The sequence below is a fragment of the Nelumbo lutea genome, chromosome 3 (assembly GCF_056320005.1).
Source record: "Nelumbo lutea isolate HS-2025 chromosome 3, American lotus-T2T, whole genome shotgun sequence".
In the NCBI taxonomy this organism is placed as follows: Eukaryota; Viridiplantae; Streptophyta; class Magnoliopsida; order Proteales; family Nelumbonaceae; genus Nelumbo; species Nelumbo lutea.
The window spans coordinates 38,702,269-38,726,298 of NC_142686.1; the positions used below are offsets into that span (position 1 = coordinate 38,702,269).

Sequence of the window (24,030 nt, forward strand, 5' to 3'; positions counted from 1 at the left end):
GTAATGATTACATTATTATCATCATGAATCGTAGTTTTTAATTACATCAATGACTTTGTTGTTTAATCGGGTCACTAGTTTTTTTCCGCTATTGCATATTATTGTCAATATTGATTTTCTCTTTGCTTTGTAGCGCATAAACCTATTCGCGTTATTGTACATTAATTTTTTCGCTTTAAAGCACATAAGTCTATTTGCGCTGTTGCACATAATTTTTTTTGCTCTATAGCACATGGTTTTTCTGCCTTTGGCACATCCCGAATAAGAATTTTTCGCTCTTTAGCACATGAGTTTATCCGCATTATTGCACATGAATTTTCTTTTTCACTATTACATATGAGTTTTTTTCGCTCTTCAGCACATGAGTTTTTCAATTCTATTGCATATGAATTTTTCCCGCTTTATAGCATATGAGTTTTTTTGTTGCACAACACATGGATATTCTGCCTTTTGGCACATTAGACATCAAAGTTTTTATGGTGCGTAACACATATTTTTTATCATCTAGCACATCATAAATCAGGTTTTCTGCTAAGAATTTTCCGCTATCTAGCACATAAGTTTATTTGCACTATTGCACATTAGTTTTCTTTTCTCTTATTGCACATGAGTTTTTTTCGCTCTCTAGCGTGTGAATTTATCTGCGCTTGCACATGAATTTTATTTTCTGCTATTACACATGAGTTTTTTTAGCTCTCTAGCAAGTGAGTTTATCCGCTCTATTGCATATGAGTTTTTCCCGCTTTATAGCACATGAGTTTTTCTGTTGTACAACACATTAATATTTTGCCCTTTAGCACATCATAAATCAGAGTTATCCAAATTTTCGTTATCTAGCATATCGTATATCAGATTTTTCTGTTGCATAGCACATAGATTCTCTGCCACATGACATGTCATGAATCCAATTTTTCGTTGTATATCACATAATTTTCCACAACTTTGGCACATCACAAATTGGTTTACATAACACAAATTTTATGTTGTCTAGCACATTGTAAATCAAATTTTCCACTGCATATCACATAGATTTTCCGTCACTTTGGCGCATCACAAGTCTGTATTTTCTGCCATTTGCTAGATCATAAATCAGATTTTCTATTGCATAACACAATTTTTTTGCCATCTAGTGCATCGTAAACAAAATTTTCTACTACATAACACAGATTTTTCGCCACTTTGACACATCGTAAATTTTAATCAAGGCTTTATCGTTGCTTTTATCGCCGCATGGTACATTATTGTTTTCAATTTTATGCCTTTCTCACCTCACTGCAAATAGCTGACCTCACTCCACAAGATCATCCAATACTTGATAGAAAGTTCACTATTGACAAAGTTAAACAAACTTTATACTTTGAGTTGCTTTTATCGTTGTTTTCAATTTGTTTTTAATGCTTTTCTTTACAACAAATGTACCCTGATTCCAAGGGTTCTCGATACAAAAGATGTCACTTTGCCAATGATAAAATGGCTTGAACATGATAGAATGGTGCTGCATGGAAATTCCTTTCATTCGTTTTAATCATCCTCCCTCATCTCATTATTTTGGTCTTTATTGTTTTGTAGTCTTCTACTTTACAACAAAGACGGGTAGTTGTTAGCACCCGATTTTTGCTTGGTCCATTGTTTGAATGCTAATTCACCCCGAATTCTTGATCAAACCCTTCCAACCTCTCTGAAACACCTAAAAGCTACAAAACCCAACTTTCAACCCTCATACCACCATTTAATATACCAATTTGATGGCCCCAATTGACCCCCATTTACACCTCAACCATTAGGTCAAACACAATCATCAGGCTCAATACCATATAGAACATATGCCCAAAAAATTTAAACCCAAAATCCCCCCCCTCCCCCCCCATTTACCCTCTTAATAAACAAAGATCTCATTTTGACTCATATCGTAGACCTAAAGCACCCACAACACATATCCACTTGATCCAAACACATCTAAACCAATCAAACACTGACAATCACCACAGAATGCCAAAAGACCCCTACATATGAATTTTTAGCTCAAAATTCATTCATTTACTCTCTCATAAATTAAAGATTCCATTTTGATGCTTATCGTCAACATAAAACACCCGCAACCCGGATCTCCTTCATTTGAACACATCTAAGTCAACCGGACCACACCATTAAAATCTAAACACACCAAAACACATGCCTACAAAATTTCAACCCCAAATTCCCCCATTTGCCATTTCATTAAACCAAGATTTTCGTTATAGAACATCCTATTGACCTAAATTTTTACAATCTTGACCCTCCAAGACTAAGACTTTACTAATCACCTCAAATTACCCAAAAAAACCTACGCTGTGTAATTTCACCCAAAATTGCCCTTGTTTGCCTTGCGATCACACCTAGATTCCATTTCAAGGCTCTAGATTGACTAGATTTTGTGCCCTTCCGATCCAAACTCAGTTGGTTAAATCAAACTTTACCAATCACCTCAAACTACCCAAAAACTCTACCATGTGAAATTTTACCTAGAACTGTCCTTGTTTGCCCATTCATCACACCTAAATTCCATTTCAAGGCTCTAGATGGATCGGATTCTAAGCCCTTTTGATTCGGGCCTAGTTGGCCTAATCAAACTTTACTAGTTACCTTAGACTATCCAAAAACCCTTCCCTGTGGAATTTCACCCAAATATGCCCTTGTTTGTCCCTCAATCACACAAGGATTTTGTTTCTAAGCTCTAGATTGGTCGAACAATGCCCCTTTTAGATCTACTCAATCCAGACCTAAATGGGCCAATCCAACCCTCCCGGTCAAATTACCAATTTTCAATAAAAAATCTCCCATTTATCCATTAGAAAGATTTCATTTTGGCCGATCTCATCGGCCTGCATATGCAAGATCCTTCTCTGCACTCTACCTATCTCAATCATTTCCATTTTGGCCCAAAAATTTCGGCCATCAAGCCAAGACCGCCGGTTTAACCCCCTTAGACCCGGCTGGTCCAATTTGACCCGGACCGCAATTTGCCAAAAACCACCCCTCCCCCTCAGAATCCAAAAAACACGGCTCTTATTTGTTATTTTATTCGAATGGGAGAGGAGAGAGGGGACTGTTCACTGTCTCTTACATTCGGACCAGCAGGTAGCGGCGGACAAGGCCTCCCATTCTCAGGTTTCCTTCGATTCCTTCCTTTTATTTAATCTTTCCTTCTCCCTCCCCTTCCCCTTCATCTCCCTTTCCGTCCGTAGCTCCTCTGTTCATTCTCCCCGCCGGTTAGAGAGGAGAAGTTGCAGTACTGGCGCATCTGGTCTGACCTCGTCAAGTCTGGAAAATAATCGCCCTCACCCTGGACGATATTCATAATTGAAGTCGCCTATCTAAACCTGCTCTCATAGACCATTCTTCAGCCTCATTTCCACACTGAAACGGACTGAGATTCCCCTGCATCATCAACCGAGTGCCGACCAGACATTCGAACAAGGTAAAACTCGCACATAATTTTTTTCTCCATTTCCTTCTGTGATGATCCAACTCTCGTTGCTGGGTATGCTTACTTCTGAAGCGAGGTCGAGCTCCCGTATATCCGATGTTCACCCAAGGCCAATGTAGCCTGCTCCAGAAATCTCAATAGTTGCGTGGAAATTTTAATTGAGAGAAGCCTGTTAAATTCTTGAGGATATTTTATCATTTAGATTCCCGCATAGCAGTAGCAATACCACCAGCCTTCTGATGAGGGAGGGAGTTTGAGGTATAATTGGACAGGAAAAAATGAGAAAAAGCAGAAGGCAAGAAAGAATCCAAGTTTTGCCTCCAATTGTCTGCTTCTACAGCCACTCAGAAACTGCAGAATCATAAGAAGCAACATGCTGGAAAGCCTTCCAAGCAAGTTTCCCGCGGAATTGCTGGTCATCTTGGTTTCCTTTCAGAATTCCGAAAGTGCAGGATAGTCACTTGAGTCAACAACCACCAAAATATCCTTGTGATTCTGTTGAAAATAAATAGAACATAAAATATGAATGTTACTAAAGGAAGCATTATTAATTTTTAAATATTTTCGTTATATTTCCTTGACAAACAAAGCACATTAAATAATTGACATCAAATACTAGGAGGATAGTATAGACTACGTAGTATAAATATGTACAATCCATTTTGCAGATGGTTGAACTCATTAACATGGATTCCATCTTGATGAGCTTCAACTAGGAGATCTTGCTCCAAAATCATCCTGATAGAATAACTTTCTGGAAATTACAGTCCAGGAATTCCTACTTGTAAAATGGACCATTGGGTTTTGTATATTTTGGTTTAGGAGTGGGTGATTTGTCAGTCGCAGAGAATATATGTTGTGCCTATTGGAAAATTAACAGACATTAACTTAGCTCTCCAATATAATGTCATTATTGTGTCTCAGAAAACAAACTTTGCAGTGGCTTTGATCATGCCAGGGCCACCGATGTCGATGCTTTCTATTCCATCCTCAAATGATATTCCACTAGTAGTAGAAACTTTGTCATAAAAAGGACACAGGTTGTCAGGTTCACCACCACTATATCAAATATCCCTGCAAGCTAAACAATGTCAACATCAAAATTGGTAAACTGACATGCACTTATATACTAGATCCAATCTACCAAGAAAAAGAATTAAAGGACATTGACATGTTTCTTTGCAAGCCTTTATAGATAGGCCCAATATGCAGAGAGTACTAAAACTAGAACGCACCAATCCCATGCCCATTTAGAGCTTCCATGTGATGCTTTTGGTCTCTTCTAGCAAGAATATCCTCATGAATATTAGGATGTAAAAAAAATTGTAGAGTTCACTAACAACATTTTGATATAAAAAATTAACAAAGAACTATATGATAGAATAACAGAATATAGGACTAAAGGAACAATTTGTATCCTTCGAGGCATGTCGTATCGACATTGTGATGATCCTCATCTGGTTCCTTGCGAAGCAGATAGAACCGGGCTTATCACAGTCAGGTGGGCGACATGTTACCATGTTCTCTTTTTTTGGATCAATAACCGCAGATTTCATTAAATAGTAGTAAACTTACAAAAAATAGGAGCTAAAGTATCTTAACTCCCCTGAAGTTGGGAATGCACCCAAACTAATAAAAACAACAATTACAATTGAGCCCAGAACCCAGAAACCCTATTAACCCCTTGCCTAGCTAATCCATCAGCAAAGGAATTGGTGTTTCTCTTTACCCAAGTACATTGAACTTCCATTATTCTTGATCAGCCATTTGAACTTTCTCTTTTCATCACTGTAGCTCCACATCTTAGAGGTGTCTTCTTTTAGCTAGTCCACTACAATCACAAAATCTCCCTCTATAATCAATTTCTTGACATTAAGATCTTTGGCCCTTTGTACCCCTTCCAAAGCTGCTAACACCTCAACCCTGAAAGAGTCTCCCACTCCAATTGGGCCAGAGAACATAGCTATTACATTGTTACCATGTTCTTAGGGACCAATAGTTGAGGTGAGTGGATGAGATTGAACACGTCACATAGGTTGGTACCCCAGAGGTCGGCTAGTCATGCAGGTCGACAGTTGCCCGGGTTGGGAGAGATAGGTCTTTTGCTGGAGTCATCAACTTATGCCTTCAAGGTGATGTGCTCCAGTATGTTGTCGAGCGGTCTGTAGGTCTCCCATTGGTTGAGGTCCGATTCGTAGAGGGTGGCTTAGGCTGGCCAAGTAGGATGAGGTCCAACGACATGTGGCACCGAAGTGTCATAAAGTGGTTCGGACTTGCCACGTAGCATGGTATAATCGAAAGGCCAAATCACCCCTCATCAGGAACCACTCTTGCCACCATTTTCTAGGTCAATAGTTCAACTGTTTGCATCAAACAATTTGACCCGTAGCCATAAGGCCCTGTTTGATTTCACTTGTAATAAGTACTTAAAATAAGTGTCAGGACCACACATTAGGTGGAAAGTAAGCACTTGTCCATGTTTGGTAAAAAAGTAATGAAAAGTGCTTATTTAAAAAAGAAGTGCTTATTAAGAAAGCAACTTCAAAGTGGCTTTTTTTAAGCACTTCTTAAATAAGTGAATGGTCGAACTTTTTTGGACGGTTCAATCCCTGATTATTTTTTAAAATTCCCAAAATTCCTCCATGTGTTCTCAAAATATCATCTTCCTCATTTGACCAGACCTGAGCATACCAGTGGCGGAACCTGTACTTTGAGTGAGCAGCGACCACCGAACCACCTACGAACTCACTGGTGATCAGGTCGGTTACATGTTTTGAACCATTTTTTCATGTTTTTAAGATTATTATTTTTCAAGTATTTACCACTTGAAACACTTTCCTCGATGTTGCTTGCTAGATTTAGGTTTTTGGGTGGATTTCATGCCATTTTCACTGTAGAATCACCGAAGACATCAGGTTGGCCATCCTCCTTCCTTGTTTTTGATCTATGATTACTTTTTTTGTAATATTTTGCTAAAAACTGGATCTTGAGCAAAATATGTGAAAAATATTTTGCAATATTATTTTTCTTTAATCAACATGTTGATTGTGGTTTTATTAATATGATTTTTTTTGTGATACTATGTTCTTTTTTGGATTTTTATTGCACATTGTACATGCTGAAATATGTGAAAAATAATATACTGAAATATGAATAAAAATTAGGCTGAAATATGTGAATAATAATATGTTGAAATATTTGAATAATAATATGTTGAAATATGTGATTACATTTTGGTGTTTCTTGATTATTATTATTATTATTGTTGTTGTTGTTGTTGTTTTTATTATTATCCTATTATCATTTTTTGTTAATATTATCACTATTATTGTTGTTATTTGTCATTATTATCATTATTATTCCTTTTTTCTATTAATGGGACTTGGTGGTCGACGTGGCACTCAATGCGTGGGCCCACATAGATTCCCATGTGTCATGGCATGGTGATGTGGTGAACTTCCTTCAAATGTATAATGTAATATTGAAAAGCATTGTTTATATGGGTATTATGGGGGTTAAAATTGTCATTTATACTAAAATAAGCACTTGTAGGGAAAGTATCTCGCCAAACATCCCCACTAGACCTATTCATGGTTTGGGTAGCCCGACAGCCCGACCCTAGACGGGTTTGGACATATTATTAGGCTTGTGCGCCCGAGCTTGGGCCTAATGATCTAAGCCCGACTTAATTTCGGGCTAGGCTCTGAAATTTACATGATAGCCTGACCCAAGCCGACAATATTAATATATATATTATTAAAAATATAATAATATTTTTTATTTTCTAAATCTAACCCTTTTTTTTTGATTGGAAACAGTGACTTTCATTAAGGATATCAAATTACATCTTGCACTGTCAACAACCTGACATCAAGAATTACAGTACAACCCAAAAAAAGTTTTCCCTGAAAGTCCCCTGTTTTGCCAAGCTATCTGCCACAAAATTTGCTGATCTCCTGACCCGTTTGAAAGTTACTCCAACTTCGCTTGCCAAGCAGATTATTTCCCTTATTTGCTGTCTAAACTTCCATACACCCAAACTCTTTGTTTGCAGCCATCCTATTATCAATTTAGAGTCCCCTTCCACCTCCAAGTTCTGAAATTCCCGTTGTTTTGCTAATCTCAGGCCTTGTAGTATAGCCAAAATTTCAGCTCTCATAGAGTCTCCCACTCCTATGGGACCGGAATATAGTGTGCAACCATTTTGTCCTCCCCATCCCTAAAGACTCCCCCAACACCCGAGGGTCCTGGGTTACCCATGGAGCTTCCATCAAAGTTTAATTTGGCCCTTTGTTGTGCTGCAGGTGTCCAAGAAGGCTGAGGGACAGGCTGTTCGGTTGAAGAGTTTGCCACTGCTGACCATCCCCTTTATAAATCATCCATTGAAAAGTCATTAAATAAGTCACTTACTTTCAGCCAATGTATGACTTTAATGGCTATGCAGCCAATAATTTGTTCTGTTGTTCTTTGTGCCCCTTGGAATATTCTGTTATTCCTTTTTTCCCATAAAGACCAAAGAATGACTGCTCTTGTTGCCCTCCACATCACTCTCCCCCTTTTCTTTGATAGGAGGAAGAAGCTTGGGTTGAAAAGACTTGCCACATCTGGAGGAGAGGTCCACCTGCAGCCAAATAAGGAAGAGAACCAATTCCACACACAAGAAGCAAAGGGACAAGAAAGTAATAGATGCGTAACTGTCTCACCATTTCCCAAACAAAGGCAACAAACATGAGGGAAGAGGCAATGATTTGGCCTTCTTTTTTGTAAATTATCCAGAGTATTAATTTTTTGGAGCACCACCTCCCAACAAAAGGCTCTTATTTTTGGGGGTATAGGAATACATCAGACTTCCTTTGTAGGAAAGGAGCCTCTTGGGTGCGGGGAATGAAGGAGGGCAGAGAAGAAAGAGACACGGGTATAGGAGCTAGAGGCGGACTCTGATTAGATTCTATTGTCCTGACTAGCTGAAGGAAAGACGGTAGCAAATTGTGAATTCCATTCCAAGGAGAAGCCCTTGTTGCCCTAGGATCAAGGCCAGCGTCCCATCCGTTGTTTGCCATGCCATGGATGCTTACAATGACCTTATGCCATAAGTTGTCTTGTTCCAAGGGAAATCTCCACAACCATTTACCCAGTAGTGCCAAGTTCCTAAGTTTAATGTTTCCTACCCCTAGGCCTCCACTATCCCTACTCCTTGAAACCACCTCCCATTTTACCAAATGATCCTTTCTTGTATCCCCTGGCTCCCACAAGAAGTCTCTCATCATTTTCTTCAGTTTATTGACCACTTTTAAGGGGGCCCTAAAGGTTGAGAGGTAATAGATTGGCAAATTAGTCAATGTTGACTTTATTAGGGTTATTCTACCCCACATTTCTCTTCTAGCCAGCAAGCCTTTTTGTGAATCTTTCCACTACTGGATCCCAGAAGTTGACAGAAGTCGGGTTCCCTCCCAAGGGTAGACCAAGGTACTGTAGAGGCCACTCACCTACTTCACAACACAACAATCTAGCTAAGCTTTCAACCTCTCCTCTCTCTTTAGCCTTGCTACACAACTTTTGCTCCTGTTTACTTTGAGGTTGGAGACCTTTTCAAACAGGGATACCACCCTCTGTAAATTTGTCAAGTCCTCATTTTCTCCTTCACAAAAAATTAGAATATCATTTGCAAATTGTAAATGAGTAATCACCACATCATTTCTTCCAATTCTCCAACCTCGTATCAAATTGTTGGCATCAGCCCTTGAAATCAAATCACTAAACACATATGCTATTAGAGTGAAGAGGAAGGGGGATAGGGGGTCTCCTTGTCGAAGGCCCCTTTTGGCTGGAAAGAAATCTCTGGCAACTCCATTAACCAAGATGGAATAATGACAGGAGGAAATACAACCCCTTATCCATTTGCACCATCTCGCTCCAAAACCTCTCAACCTTAACACTTTTAGAAGGAAATCCCAATCCACCAAATCATAGGCTTTCTTCAGGTCCAATTTGCAAATTAGCCCTTTTTCCTTTCTCCATTTTTTAAACTCCACACACTCATTTGCAATAAGGATTTGGTCTATGATTTGTCTTCCAAACACAAAAGCCCATTGATTTGGAGAGATTAATGATGAAAAAACTTTTTTAATCCTCTCAGCTAACACCTTGGAGATAATTTTATACATGCTACCCACAGGGCTTATGGGTCTAAAATCTTTTTGGTGGGAGGCATCTAGGGTCTTAGGGATCAAAGTGGTAAAGGTGGATTTGCCCTTGAGTTGAATTTTTCCCTCTCAAAGAATTCAACAAAAACTTCCGCTAAATTAGCACCCACAATTTCCCAACAATCTCGAAGAAAAGCCATCGTAAAACCATCTAGGCCTGAGGCTTTGGATCTTTCCATAGAGAATATAGCTTCTTTTATTTCTTGGACTTCAAAAGTCTTCTCTAGGGATTCCATCAATACCCTAGGACCTCTTCTCCAATCAAAATTTTCTAGGGGCTCTCTGAGACCTCCCTGACTATTAAAAATGCCTTTGAAGTGATCCACAAAAGCTTGTGCTATATCCTCCTCCCTAGTTAGGGTTTGTCCATTCCACACTAGCTGAACAATAGAGTTTCATCTTTTTCTCCCATTTGCTACCAAGTGGAAAAAACTTGTATTGCCATCACCTTCCTTTAGCCACATACATCTAGACTCTTGTCTCCAACTAATCTCCTCTTTCCTCAAAATCTCTTCTAGTTCATGCTTTATTCTCCACCTCTCAGATTTCTCTTCCTCTCTTATTGTCCTTTCCCCTTCCTGCTCATCTAATTCCTCTATTCTATGTGAGATGAGTGTCTTTCTTTCCTCCAAAGACCCAAAAACTTTCTTATTCCACTCTTTGATCCTGCCCTTCAACCTTTGCAGTTTTTTGTTAAATCTAAAACCATTCCATCTAAACTCCACTTGGTCTTCTTCTCACCATTCTTTCACTTTTGACTTGAAATCCGGATGTAGCAGCCACATGTTCTCAAACCTAAAAGGGCAGAGCCCTCCTCCCACTCTTTTTTCAGAGATGCTGATAGGATATTGATCTGAAGTAGTTCTAGGTAAGGCCCTAACTATTAGACTCCGTCACCCTTCCTCCCAATCTAGAGAAAAGAGAAATCTGTCTATCTTGCAACAAATAGGTATCTCTTGAAAATTAGACCAAGTGAACTTTGCTTGGAGAAGGGGCAGCTCTCTCAGTTCATTTATATCTACAAACAGATTGAATTTTCTCATGCTGGAGGTAACTAATCACATTGAAATCACCCCCCAAACACCATGGGCCCTCCCACAGACCCCTGATTGCTGCCAACTCTTCCCAGAAATCTTCTCTCTCCTTGTAAGAATTCAGCCCATAGACATTGGTTAGAACCCAAACAAAACCATCTGTCTTTTTTTTTTTTTTTGTCTTGATTGAGACTGAAAAGTTTCTTATCAGTTCTTCCATGCATTCAAAATTATCGTTCTTCCATACAGTGATGATTCCTCCTGAAGATTCCCAAGATTGTGAGAAGGCCCAACTAATTCCCCTAGCAGTCCAAATCTGTCTTATCCACCTCCTTTCCACATCCATCAATTTGGACTCTTGAATCAGCACAAAATCTGGCTTCTCCTTTCTTAACAGCTCTCTTATTGCTCTTCTTTTATTTGCTCTTCCCAAACCTCTTACATTCCAGCTTAAAATCTTCATATAGAAACAAACTAAACTCTGTCCCCCTTTTTATTCACACCCTCTGCTCTACCTTTTCTTATCTTTTCTTCCAACACTCCCTTTATCATACACTACATTACATTGCAAACTCTCCACCTCAGTTAGCTTCTTTTTCCTTTTCTTGTTTGAGCCTCCTATGTTCTTGCTTCGACCCTTTTGTTCACTCAGCTTTTCCTTTCTGACCTTTTTTCTAACCCTACCTCTCCTATTATTTTTTTGTGACCCTTTTTTCCTTGTAGTCAAAGCTTTTAAATCCTTCCTCACCTCTTCTGGCCTAGAAAGAGGACTGTCACCCTCCCCACCCTTTCTCCTCACTTTCTAGTTCATCCTTCACCATGATCCTAAAGATCTCCAAAATCATCTCCTAGATTCTTTCACCTTCTTCCCCTTCAACTGTCGGCATCTCATCACTACCCACTACTTCTGTTGAAGCACTAGCAGTGGCAGACTTGGATGTTGGGCTGGTCTCCCCTGTGAGTGACTAGAAGAAAGATTAGTACCCACCAAAACCAAAGGAGACATCATACCTTGTGATTGAGAGGGAGACACACTAGGATTCGGAGAATTCTGGTTTTTGAGACTTAGCCTTTTGCCAGGGGTGACACTCTTTGGATCAATACTTGGATAAGAATTCAGGGGTATGGGGTATGTCGTTGCCTTGCCGAGAGCCAGTGGGAGAGTTCTACTACAGTCAGTTCCTTCTTGTCCTTGATCTTGTGCATTTTCTGGTTTTCCGTCCCTTTCTGACTGAGTTTCCCCCTCCACCGAAGGACTTGTCTTTCCCACCGACATTGCCTCTACTTCCAATCCATTATAATGCTCTTCAAATAATAAGGCTAGACTGTTCGCCTCCACCGAGTCCATCAAAGCTTTTGATTTGCTTTCCACACTTTCTGGACTAGGGGAAGCTGTAAAAACTTCATCCTCTGTATTCTCTTCATCGCAGCTGATCCAATCCGTATCAAACACATCGTCCTTTTCCCTTTGCCGATCGTACCTTGGGTTTGGTTTTTCTGGGCTAATAGAGTAGGAAACCAGCCTGGGTTTCCATGTCCATACTCCTCCCTCACTGTTCTGGTCTCACTGCTTATCCAGTTGGTTTGTCTTGGGTTGGGACGAAGATAGACCGGGAGAAGCGTCTGGTGTCACTCGATTCCTTCCTCCTATCACATGACTTATTAAGAAGTCACATGACGTCCTCAAGTTTGGTCCACCTTTGTTTGCTGGCCCAACTGGATTTGGCCCAGTTACTTTCGGCCTTAAAGCTGGCTTTTTTTACCTGGCCCTACGTGCCCACTTAAGGGCCCATGTGACTGTTTCGGCCCATTAGCTTGCAGTCCTGTTTCACCAGCTGCCCCCTTCAAACCACAAGGCCCAATGTCCAGCTATCTTCAGATTTTGACGCAAACACCTGGGCAAATGATCTGAATTTAGCCGTTGGGGTTTGAACTCCTGAGCCTGATTTGTTGATAAGTAGAGGAAGAAATTTCTCTGTCTTTGTCTTCTCCAGAGTCACAGTTTCCTTACTCGTGATACTTTTCTTTTCATTCTGTCGCTGCCTTTGACTGCACTGACCTTGTAGACTTGCCACGTCATCGTCGTCTTCCTCAGGACGCCCTTCCTTCCACCACTGAGCTTCAAGGACGTAGTAATCCATGCTTTGTATTCCACCGTATCTGTGTAAACTTCCAGAAGACGAGGGATTAACTCAGGTTTTTCTCCTCCTAGTCGGACTACGGCTGCTCTCAAATCATCAGCAACGAAGTCTAGCGGTTCTCCTCCACAAAGTTTTGCAATTTTTGTAAAATCTTCCAAGTTCCAGAGATGAAATGGCAACCCTAGGATTCTCAGTTCAATATCCTTTATTGGCTTGACAATCTTTTCATTAAAACAGGGAGACCACCTCTCTACTATCACCATGCCTTGCTTAGTTATAGCCGACAAGGGTACATCCACCTGCACTTCTTCAGGTAATAATAACACTGCTTTCTTCCCATCGGAGGGTTTTATTACTACCCTGCCTGAGACCTTTAGTAACTGTTTCACTTCTTCCCCTAGGCCAGTCCAATCTCCTACAATTCCTTTTGCTGAAATAACCACCCTGCCTTCCCAGTCTTCTTTGGAGGTGTTTACCCACATTTTAAGCTTTCCCACATGTGCAGCTAGACATACATCTTTTACTTCCTCACCCAGCATTTCATCTTCGCTCCAAATCTCCTTCTCCTTCAACGTTTTTTGTTTCTCTTCTTCATTTGACATTTTTTTCCTTCCCTTTTCTGCCTTTCAAAGCTGTGTTGGAGAACTCCTGAATTGCTTGAATAACCTTATCCCAGCCCGAGGCCTTTCTTCCTTCCGGGAAACAGGTATATTGTTTCAAACCTTCACGAAAATAATCATATATTCCAACGTACCTCCCCTTTTTATTTTCTCTCCTATCTGCAACATGTTTTCTTCCTACTTCAGTATGGTAGTTTTTTTGTGCTTTCACCTGTGAAGAGTTCTTTGCATCTTCTAGTACACCCCTGAACCAAAAAACAGCTTTTCTGGAAGGACGAGGGGAGCTCTTCTTAGTTCAACTATCTTCAGTGCTTGGGCTCCCCTAATCCACACCTCCTCCATCACAAAGGTTTTTGCTTAGACTTTCAACATTTTCCTCCACCTTCTCGCCGGTGAGAACTCCTCTATCTTTTTTCTTTCGTGAATTAGTTTCTTCACATGCTCAGAAGACAACCGTCTTCACCTACCCTAATGGGTCATAAGAAATTTCCCTACAGAAAGTAAAGAAATCCCCTCCTCCACCCCACCCCCACCCAAAACAACACCCCCAGATAATCTAACTTCTAACCCTATTTTCACTCGATACTCTCTCCCCAACCTGTTTCTTACTTTTTCATTCGATAGCATACTCTCTACTTTTTCATTCCTCAACCCTTTTACGCAAGTGGCAGATTGAGCGACCAACTGGATACCATTGTCCATCAACAGCGGCAAGCAGGCAACCCCATCTTCAATAGTGACGACCGGTGAGCTGAGCGACTGGATACCATCTTCCATCAACAGTGGCGACCCCATCCTCAACAACGGTGAACAGCGATGCCATCTCAATAGCGGTGATCGGGCTCAGGCCTCAGGCTTTTATGAGGGCTGGGCTTAGAAGCCTAAGATCTAGGCCCAGTGGTTGGGCTGGGCTCCGACTCGAGCTTGAAGACCAGTTATACCTAAAGGTATCTCCTTGAACTTCTCCCACTTAAGAGCTTATGTAGAGTTCTCTAGTTACGCCCAAGAGCATGAACCTTAGATGTACCTGAACTGATCATCAAATAAATATTGGGGAAGATGGAGAGGAACGAAGAAGAGAGAAGAAGAAAAAAAGGAAAGAAAGGGAGAGGGAAAGTGGACCAGTGGTTGTTATGTGTAGTACCAAAAGGTACTTCACCATGCAACTATGCTTGCTTCATGTTTACTGTAGAGGACACAATTGGAATTTTCAAAATTTAAATGAGTCATGTAATGTCACATGTAAATGGAATGTGATGGCCAACTAACAGACAGGTAGCATGTGTTATATCATGTCTAAGGGTGCAAGTTGGGGTGGGTTAGATTGGGTTGAGGTCAATCCTAACCCAACCCAAGTTCTTGAGCCCCCAATCCTAACTCAAAGCCAATCCTTGGGTTCAAGTCGAGCTTGGGCTGGGTTTAGGTTTAGGTTAGTCTCAAGTTGGCCTGACTTCTCTGTTTCCTTTTGCTAGATGTACTTATTTCTTAGACTTTTAGAGTTCATGTTAGTTCACTATTGGTATTTTATGTGTAAGGGAACATGATTATCATGTTTTATAAAAAATGCCTTTAACTATAAATTTTTAACATACAATATAGATGCACATACATATACATAAATACTATATGCATAAATACATAAATACTTGAAGTAAAAAAAATACATAAATATATAGATATATACATTTATAGATGCATGGTTGCATGTACAAACTTGCATGAATAGTGAACACACATATAATAAGTGCTTACGTGCATAAATACATATTTATATGATATTTATACATGCAAATATGAAGTTAAGTCAGGTTTGGGTTGGATTGGTTAATTCCTCAACCCTAACCCAACCCATAGTTAAGTCAAATTCATACTTTTCAACCTTAACCCTAACCCCAATGTAGAGAAACTGAGCTGTGGGGCCACTCTGTCCGTAGGGTAGAATGTACCTAGTCTATTTGTTATATTTTTCTGTTATTCTAATTCTGTTATTCTAGTTGTTATTTACTTTTCAGTTTTATATTGTTAAGTGTTATGATGTAAACACCAAGGGCAGATGTGCCCTTTCATGTAACTAGCATAACATATAAATATTAAGTTGAAGTGGCGGCGGCAGATCAATTAGAATCTGTCCTTCCTTTCAAACTTGTGTTCTACTGCTCTCTCACTAATCTTTCTCCTCTTTCTTCTTCACTTTCTCTTCTGTTCGAACCTGAAATTCCAAGACTGATAGCAGTCTTGATCATCTTCATGGTATCAGAGCCAAGTTAGGGTTTCTTATGTGAGTCTAATACCAGTCGACCACATGAGAATCTCCTAGGACTAGAAGCTGAAAAGGTGGAGTTCGCAGACTGATTCTTGGAGATTGCCAGAAGTGCTAGCAGCTGTTGGAAGTTTTGTTATGGTTATTGGTGGTCAGGAAGGATCAGAGAAGACTAGGGTTCGGGTAACCCTAGAAGGCAGCGAACAATTCTTTTCTTGTAAGTCATTTACTTTTCTAAGAAAAGATAGGTTGGACCTATCTGGAGAGGAAGGCTGAACCATTCTAGGTTTTCATCTCTTCGATTCACTAGGGTTTTACAGCAAACCCTACTGTTCTACTGTGATTAAAACCCTACTGGTTTACACCGGACTGTCTCAACCTTGTTTCTTTCTGCACTAGAGTTTGAAAGTGATCTTGCGGCAAGTCCTAGTGCTGGACTGAACCTTGTGATCTACCTAGAGCTGTCCTCAAGTTTATTGTTGGCATTGATCGGATTCTAGGGTTTCATATTAACCCTACTATGAAGCAACATGAAAGGCACAGAATAGATAATTAAAACCCTAATTCTGCAAAGGCAAATCAGACCTCCTTCTAAGCTGTTTTTCAAAGTATGTTGGGGTTTTCGAACTCTCTTAAAGGGGTTAGAGCTCTACGAACAACCATTGTTGTGTTTGTTAGTTGGTTTCATATCAGAGTTATCCCAGTTGTGCACATACATTGTGAATACAAATCAGGCCTATACTGTTTTTGGTTGTGATTGGTAGTCCAAGTGCTGTTTTAAGACTTGACCGAGATGGAGTTTAAAAATCAGGCAGAAGGCAGCTTTGGGAGCATCAGTTATGGTAGTGTTTTTGAGATGGGTGGTCAGATTACAACCGTAAATTCAGGTACTCTAGCTTCAGCCTACCATGCCTCAACTCCAAGTACTACTGAACCTTGTTGGGTAATAGATTCAGGTGCATCCGACCACATGACTAGCTTGCCTTCACTGTTTACCTCTTACCATTTGTCATCTGGTAGGGATAGAGTATCTATTGCTGATGGCTCCCTGGTTCCTATTTCTGGGAAGGGGGACATTAAGTTATCAGATACGATCTCCTTGTCTTCTGTCTTACATGTTCCTAAGCTTGATACTAACCTCCTTTCAGTCAGTAGTATTACCAAACACATGAATTGCTTAGTAACATTCTTCCCTGATCGGTGTGTTTTTCAAGACCTGGAGACGAAAAGGGTGATTGGGACTGGCCGTGAGACGAATGGGATCTATCTGCTCGGGGAGAGTTCTCGTCGGGAAGAGTCAGTGGGTAAGAGGTCACTTGTTTCCCAGAGTGTGAGTTCGGTTATGCTTTGGCATAACCGATTGGGTCATTTGTCTTTTCGATCCTTAAAGAGTTTGTTTCCTACTTTGTTTGAGTCTGTTGAGTTGTCTCAGTTGCAATGTGAAAGTTGTGAGTTTGCTAAACATTGTAGAAACTCTTATTCATTGAGTAATAAAAGGAGTAATCGTCTTTTTGATCTTGTGCATACGGATGTTTGGGGGCCATATCACATTCCTTCTATGGGTGGGTACAGATATTTTTTGTTATTTGTTGATGACCATACCCGATTTTCTTGGGTTTATCTTATGCGTTCACGAGATGAGGTTCCCGCCCTGACCCAATACTTTCACCAAATGATCCTAACCCAGTTTGATGCCAAGATTAAAGTTCTTAGATCTGATAATGCAAAGGAGTACTTTGCTAAGTCATTGGCATCTTACCTTCTTACTCATGGGGTTATCCATCAGAGCTCTTGCCCTCATACACCTTAGCAGAATGGGGTTGCAGAAAGGAAGAATAGGCACATCTTGGAGGTGGCTAGAAGTCTTATGTTTACCTCTAATGTCCCTATTTGCTTCTGGGGTGATGCTATCCTCACGGCGGTCTATCTTATTAATCGGATTCCTTCTCGGGTTCTTGATTTGCGATCTCCTTTTTCCCTTCTATACCCACATGAGGAGTTGTTTTCTATTCCCCTTAAGACATTCGGTTGTACCTGCTTTGTTCAGCTTCTCGGACCCCATCACTCCAAGTTTGAACCCAAGGCCTCCAAATGCATTTTCCTTGGTTATGCATGAACTCAAAAGGGGTATTGCTGCTATGATCCAGTCTCTGGGAGGAAGTTCGTCTCCATGGATGTCACTTTCTTTGAGGAGACACCCTATTATCCTCGGGTTTCTCCTCAGGGGGAGAACAGTGAGAGTAGGGGTTTAGGTCCATGTCTTTAGGGGGAGAGCAGTGAGAGTGTAGTAGTTCCTTTACCTATTCCATTGGGTGATGGGAGCTGCAATGTCGAGGGTGGCTAGAGGGATAAGGAGTTGAGGGGGAGCTGCAATGGTGAGGGTGGTCAGAGGGATCAGGAGTTGAGAGTCTATCACAGGCGGTGCAGGCAGGTTGATCCCGATCATTAGCAGTCCAGGCCAGCTCCAATCTCATCTGCGGCTCCAGGTCCAGGCATTACAGTCCCAGGACCCACAAAGACTTCTTCTATTGTTGCCATTTCACCACCTACAGATGACCTTGATCTTCCGATTGTAGTCCGTAAAGGGAAACGACATTGTACCACATCTACAATCCACTGTATTTCCCATTTTTTATCCTATGATCGCCTATCTCCTACCTACAAGTCCTACCTTAGTTCCATTTCCAATGTCCCTATTCCAAGAACAGTGCAAGAGGCCCTATCAGTCCCGGAGTGGAGAGGTGCAATGCAAGTTGAAATGGATGCTCTGTTGAAAAATAATACCTGGGAGCTAGTTGACTTCCCCAAAGGAAAGAAACCAGTTGGATGCAGATGGGTATTTACTGTAAAGCACAATGCAGATGGTTCCATTGAGAGGTACAAAGCTTGGCTAGTTGAAAAAGGGTTCACTCAGACTTATGGCATAGATTACTTGGAGACGTTTGCCCCGGTAGCCAAGATAACCACCATTCGGGTTCTATTATCTCTTCCAGCAAGCCACACTTGGCCTTTGTACCAAATGGATGTTAAAAATGCCTTCCTGAATGGGGACTTGTAGGAAGAGGTTTACATGCAGTTGCCTCCTGGATACTATGATACAGAGACAGGTAAGAAGGTCTGCTGGTTCAATAAGGCATTGTATGGTTTGAAGTAGTCACCTAGAGCTTGGTTCGATAGATTCAGACTAGCTCTTGGGAAGTTCGGTTATATACAGGCCCAGTCAGATCATACACTATTCATCAAGAGGGTGGAGTCTTTACTGACACTACTTGCAGTATATGTTGATGATATTGTGGTGACAGGAAATGACAGCCATGAGATTGAGTCCCTCAAACAGCTCCTTCATCAAGAGTTTGAGGTGAAAGATCTGGGTCCACTACGGTATTTTTTGGGTATTGAGGTTGCTAGATCTAAACAGGGGATCTTTGTCTCACAGAGGAAATATGTTTTAGATCTGTTGGCTGAAACTGGAAAGTTGGGTGTCAAACCTGCAGATACACCCATTGAATAGAACCACAAGATTAGTGCAGAGAGTGGAGAGCTGCTTGAAGACAAAGTTATGTTCCAATGGTTAGTGGGAAAGCTCCTATATATGTGCCTCACTCGGCCAGATATTAGTTATGCAGTTAGTGTTGTCAGTCAGTACATGCATTCTCCTAGAACCATGCACCTTCTAGCAGTAGAAAGAATATTAGCATACTTGAAGAGATGCCTGAGTAGAGGTATACTGTTCAAGAATGTTAGAGTTGGCCGAATAAGGGTAGATTAGTCATCTCACCTTGGTTAAGTTATGAGCTTATGTGGCAGTCTTATTAGAGGTTCTCTGTCCCATACTTAAGTAGGGGCAGTTTAGTCCTTGTACATTTAATTAGAAGCCTAATCACTATTAAGAGGTCGACTGATAGGGTTTAGCTATCAAGTTCGACAGTTCTTTCATCTTCTTCTTCTTCTCTTCTCTTTCCTCTTCTCCTTACTGGTTCGGACTACAGTAGCTACTGTAGCTACAGTGAAAACATGGTATCAGAGCGTGACAACTTCAGTTCGTGCTTCAGTTCTCTCCTTTTCTTCTCTGGGCTGTCAATGGAGAAAAGTGATTCGTCCCAGGCCTGAAACATCACAGTTTTTTTCTGGTGCACAGAACCTTCTTTCCTAAGAAAACAACTTCAGCAGTGAATGGTTGGCTGAAGCTCTCAAACAAAGGTTGGTTATCTCTCCTCTGTGTGCTGTTGGTATTTCTGGGTTGAAAATCTTCAAGAACTTGAGAGGACTGATCAGAACCTAGAAAACTAAGTTGGTTGTTGCCCTGGTATTTGGAAAAATTCCAAGAACAGGCTGTGTTTACAGTGACCAAATGGTGTAAGGGCTGCTACTGTAGGTGGCCGAATGGTGCAAGGTGTAATGCAATGGTACTAGTTGAGTTTTTTTTTTTTTTGTTGGTCTTGTGGTGCCCTCTTAAAAGCGTTAAAACAGGTCTGTATTGTGTGTGACAGCTATGGCTATGTGGTGGTGCTTGTAATGCACGAACTCTTGACAGCAGTAGTGGTGTGACAGCAAGTTGAGTTTTTGTTGAGTAGTTGTGGTGGTGCTTGTAATGCACAAACTCTTGACAGCAGTAGTGGTGTGATAGCTAGTTGAGTTTTTGTTGAGTAGTTGTAAATGAGCTTACATGTGGTTAGTAAGTGCTGAGTTAATGTCGGTGTAGTCTGTGTTTTTTTTTTGTGAAATCAGTAGTGGTGTGGATAAGAACAAAGGCGTGTGTATCTATCATTGTGTTTAGGGACTGCTGTAGGTTCTGGAACATCAAACTCTTGACAGTAGCACTTAGTTGGTGGTTGGGAATTCAGATTAGAGGCAGCATTGAAAAAGTATCATGGCAGCAATGGGAGATGGTTGTAGTGATCAGAAACCTAGTGTGGTGGTTTCCTCTGACTATCTAGGTGTACAGATGACCTCAATTAAACTGAATGGTGAGAACTATGTTCCATGGGCCAAATCGGTGGAAGTTTTTCTCAAGGCAAAGAGAAAAGTGAAGCATGTGAAAGAAGATAAACCACCGGCTGACTCTCCAGGGTTTGATGATTGGGTACAGGAGGATGCTCAAATCATGACATGGCTATGGAACAATATGGAACCCAAAATAAGTGCCAACTTCATGTTCTTAGATACAGCTAAGGACATATGGGAACATGCCAAGAAGCTGTATTTTGGGCAAGATAATACTACAAGGGTATATCAGCTCTATCAGGAGCACTTTGGTCTGCAACAAGGAAATAAAACCCTAGAAGAGTACTATGCCAATATGAAGAACCTCAGAAATGAACTCAATGTCTATCATCCTCTCACTCCAGATGTTAAAGTTCAGCAACAACAGAGGGAACAACTAGATGTCACAAGGTTCTTAGTGGGGTTGAAATCAGAGTATGAACCAGTTAGAGCCCAAATATTGGGGGGCTCTACCCTTCCTACACTTGAGGAAGTGTTTGCTCGGTTCCACAGGATTTCTTTGGGACAGATAGAGAATCCCACACAGTCTGATAGATCAGCTTTTGTAACAGCCAGAGGAGGTGGACATGGTACGAAAGGGGGAGGACATGCCTCCCGAGGAGGTCGTGGTGGTTCCATATTTGGCCGTGGTGGTGGTTGTGACTCAGGGGGAGGCTGTGGCAAAGAAAAAGGCAGCTCTACAAGGAAGTGTACCCACTGTGGCAGGGAAGGACATTCCGTAAATTTCTGTTATAATCTTCATGGTCGTCCTCCCTCTAAATGGGCCAATCATGCTATTGCTGGTGGGGTTGATGTCAGTGATAATCAACAGGCAGACCTAACTCCTTCCACATCTACATCTGTTTCTGGAAGGGAGATGGTGAGTGTACCGCGTGATGAGTATGAGCGGTTCCTTCAGTCCACTTCACAGCACACTACTGCTACTCTTGCCCACTCAGGTATAGCTTGCCTGTCATCTAAAACCTCTCCTTGGATTATTGACTCTGGAGCCTCTGATCACATGACCGGGACTCCAGGTGTGTTCTTTTCTCTCTCTGAAACTTCCACATCTCAAACTGTTACCCTTGCCAATGGTTCCTCCTCTCCCATCCGTGGTGTTGGCAATGTTGACATGACTTCTCTTTCTTTATCATCTGTTCTATATGTTCCTAAGTTTCCATTCAATCTTATGTCTGTTAGTAAATTAACCAAGACTCTTAACTGCTTTGTTACTTTTTTCCCTTCCTCTTGTGTTTTTCAGGATCTCAGGACGGGGAAGAAGATTGGTGGGGGGCATGAAGCTGGTGGATTGTATTACCTTGACGGTGGTGGATCGTCAGTTGCACTTCAAACTTCACTCACTCCTCTACAGTGGCATTGTCGACTGGGACATCCTTCTCTCAAGGCACTCAAGATACTAGTTCCTTCTTTGAGTCATTTGTCAGTGTTACAGTGTGAGTCGTGTAAGTTTGGGAAACATTGTCGTGTTTCCTTCAGTCCTAGAGTTGAAAGTCGTATGTTGAGTCCTTTTGCTTTGGTTCATTCAGATGTTTGGGGCCCGATCAAAATAGAGTTTTATAATGGTTACAAGTATTTTGTCACTTTTATTGATGATTGTTCAAGAATGACATGGATTTATTTAATGAAAGGAAGGAGTGAATTATTTTCCATTTTTCAAAAATTCCATGCTGAAATACGTACACAATTTGGTGTTCCAATCAAAGTTCTTCGTTCAGATAATGGTCGTGAATATTTTCTAACTTCCTTTCAACAGTATTTAGAACAGCATGGCATCATTCATCAAACTTCTTGTGCATCCACTCCTCAACAAAATGGGGTGGCTGAACGGAAGAACCGTCATCTCCTTGAAACAGCTTGGTCTATTCTTCATCATATGTGTTCCTAAACGGTTTTGGAGTGATGCTGTACTTACTGCATGTTTCCTCATTAATCGGATGCCCTCCTTTATTCTTCATGGTCGGTCTCCCTTCTCTATCTTGTTTCCCACCTTGTTTCCCTTTCCATTAACACCTCGTATCTTTGGCTGTGTGTGCTTTGTTCACAATCTGAGTCCTGGAATAGACAAGTTGGATGCACGCTCCATTAAGTGTGTCTTTCTTGGCTACTCTCGGATTCAAAAAAGGTACAAGTGTTACAATCCCATTACTCGAAAGTGCTATGTCTGTCCTGATGTCACATTTTTTGAGTCTGTTCCCTTCTTCTCAGGAACTGAAGCATCTTCGTCTCCACCTTTACTTCCTCTTCCTCTTCCGGTCAGTGATCCCGTTCCGGGTGTTCCTATTGGAGTTGACTCGTCATCTCATCCAGTGCAGATCCCTACTGAACGACCACCAATTCGGCAAGTGTATACACGTCGAACGACACCGGCCCCTCCTCTAGCTTCTACCTTGTCCGTGGATCCTGTCGTTGCTTCTGTTGCTGAACCTTCAGGACTTGACCTACCCATTGCCTTACGGAAAGTGTATACACGTCGAACGACACCGGCCCCTCCTCTAGCTTCTACCTTGTCCGTGGATCCTGTCGTTGCTCCTGTTGCTGAACCTTCGGGACTTGACCTACCCATTGCCTTACGGAAAGGTAAACATAGTTCTACTCTCCATCCCATTTCCAATTTTGTTTTAGTATCTCGCCTTTCCGCCTCACATCGCCTGTTTGTTTCACTATTGTCATCTATTTCCATACCTAACAATGTCCAAGAGGCTCTTAGTTCACCTAGGTGGAGGCAAGCAATGGTGGAGGAACTCTCTGCTCTTCAACATACTCACACGTGGGAGCTCACTACTCTTCCCCCTGGTAAGCATGTTGTGGGTTGTAAATGGGTGTATACTGTTAAATACTTGCCAGATGGTAGTGTGGAGTGTCTGAAAGCCAGACTTGTTGCTAAAGGGTATTCACAGTTGTATGGAGTGGACTATATGGAGACCTTCTCTCCAGTGGCTAAGATTAGCTCTGTCCATGTGTTAATTTCCCTGGCAATTATGTATGATTGGTCCTTATTTCAACTTGACATAAAAAATGCCTTCCTTCATGGTGACCTTATAGAGGAGGTATATATGGAGCAACCACCTGGGTTTGTTGCTCAGGGGGAGGCTAGTAAGGTGTGCAGACTGAAAAAGGCAATTTATGGGTTGAAACAATCGCCTCGTGCTTGGTTCGGGAAGTTTAGTGAAGTGGTGAAGAATTTTGGAATGAAACAATGCCAGGTTGATCACTCAGTGTTCAGCTATGACTCAGAAGCTGGAAAGATTTTATTAGTGGTCTATGTGGATGATATTGTCATAACTGGCAATGGCAAATTGGGG

General features: G+C 41.3%; 1 protein-coding gene across 13 annotated transcripts in view; it reads left to right on the forward strand.

Moving 5' to 3' along the window:
- Window positions 1-3,032: 3,032 nt before the first annotated feature.
- The window catches only part of EMB2191 (Cytidine/deoxycytidylate deaminase family protein), a 91,933-nt gene continuing 70,935 nt past the window's right edge, over window positions 3,033-24,030 (forward strand). For 3 of the 13 annotated variants that reach the window (XR_016109970.1, XR_016109972.1, XM_088978406.1), the window contains exons 1-3: window positions 3,039-3,457; window positions 6,146-6,225; window positions 6,323-6,381. The gene's annotated coding sequence lies outside the window, so the exon portion shown is untranslated. Of the gene's footprint in view, window positions 3,458-6,145; window positions 6,226-6,322; window positions 6,382-12,886; window positions 14,412-24,030 lie in introns of those variants that run through there. The other 10 variants (XR_016109973.1, XM_088978413.1, XM_088978408.1 and 7 more) reach the window with 6 other exon arrangements.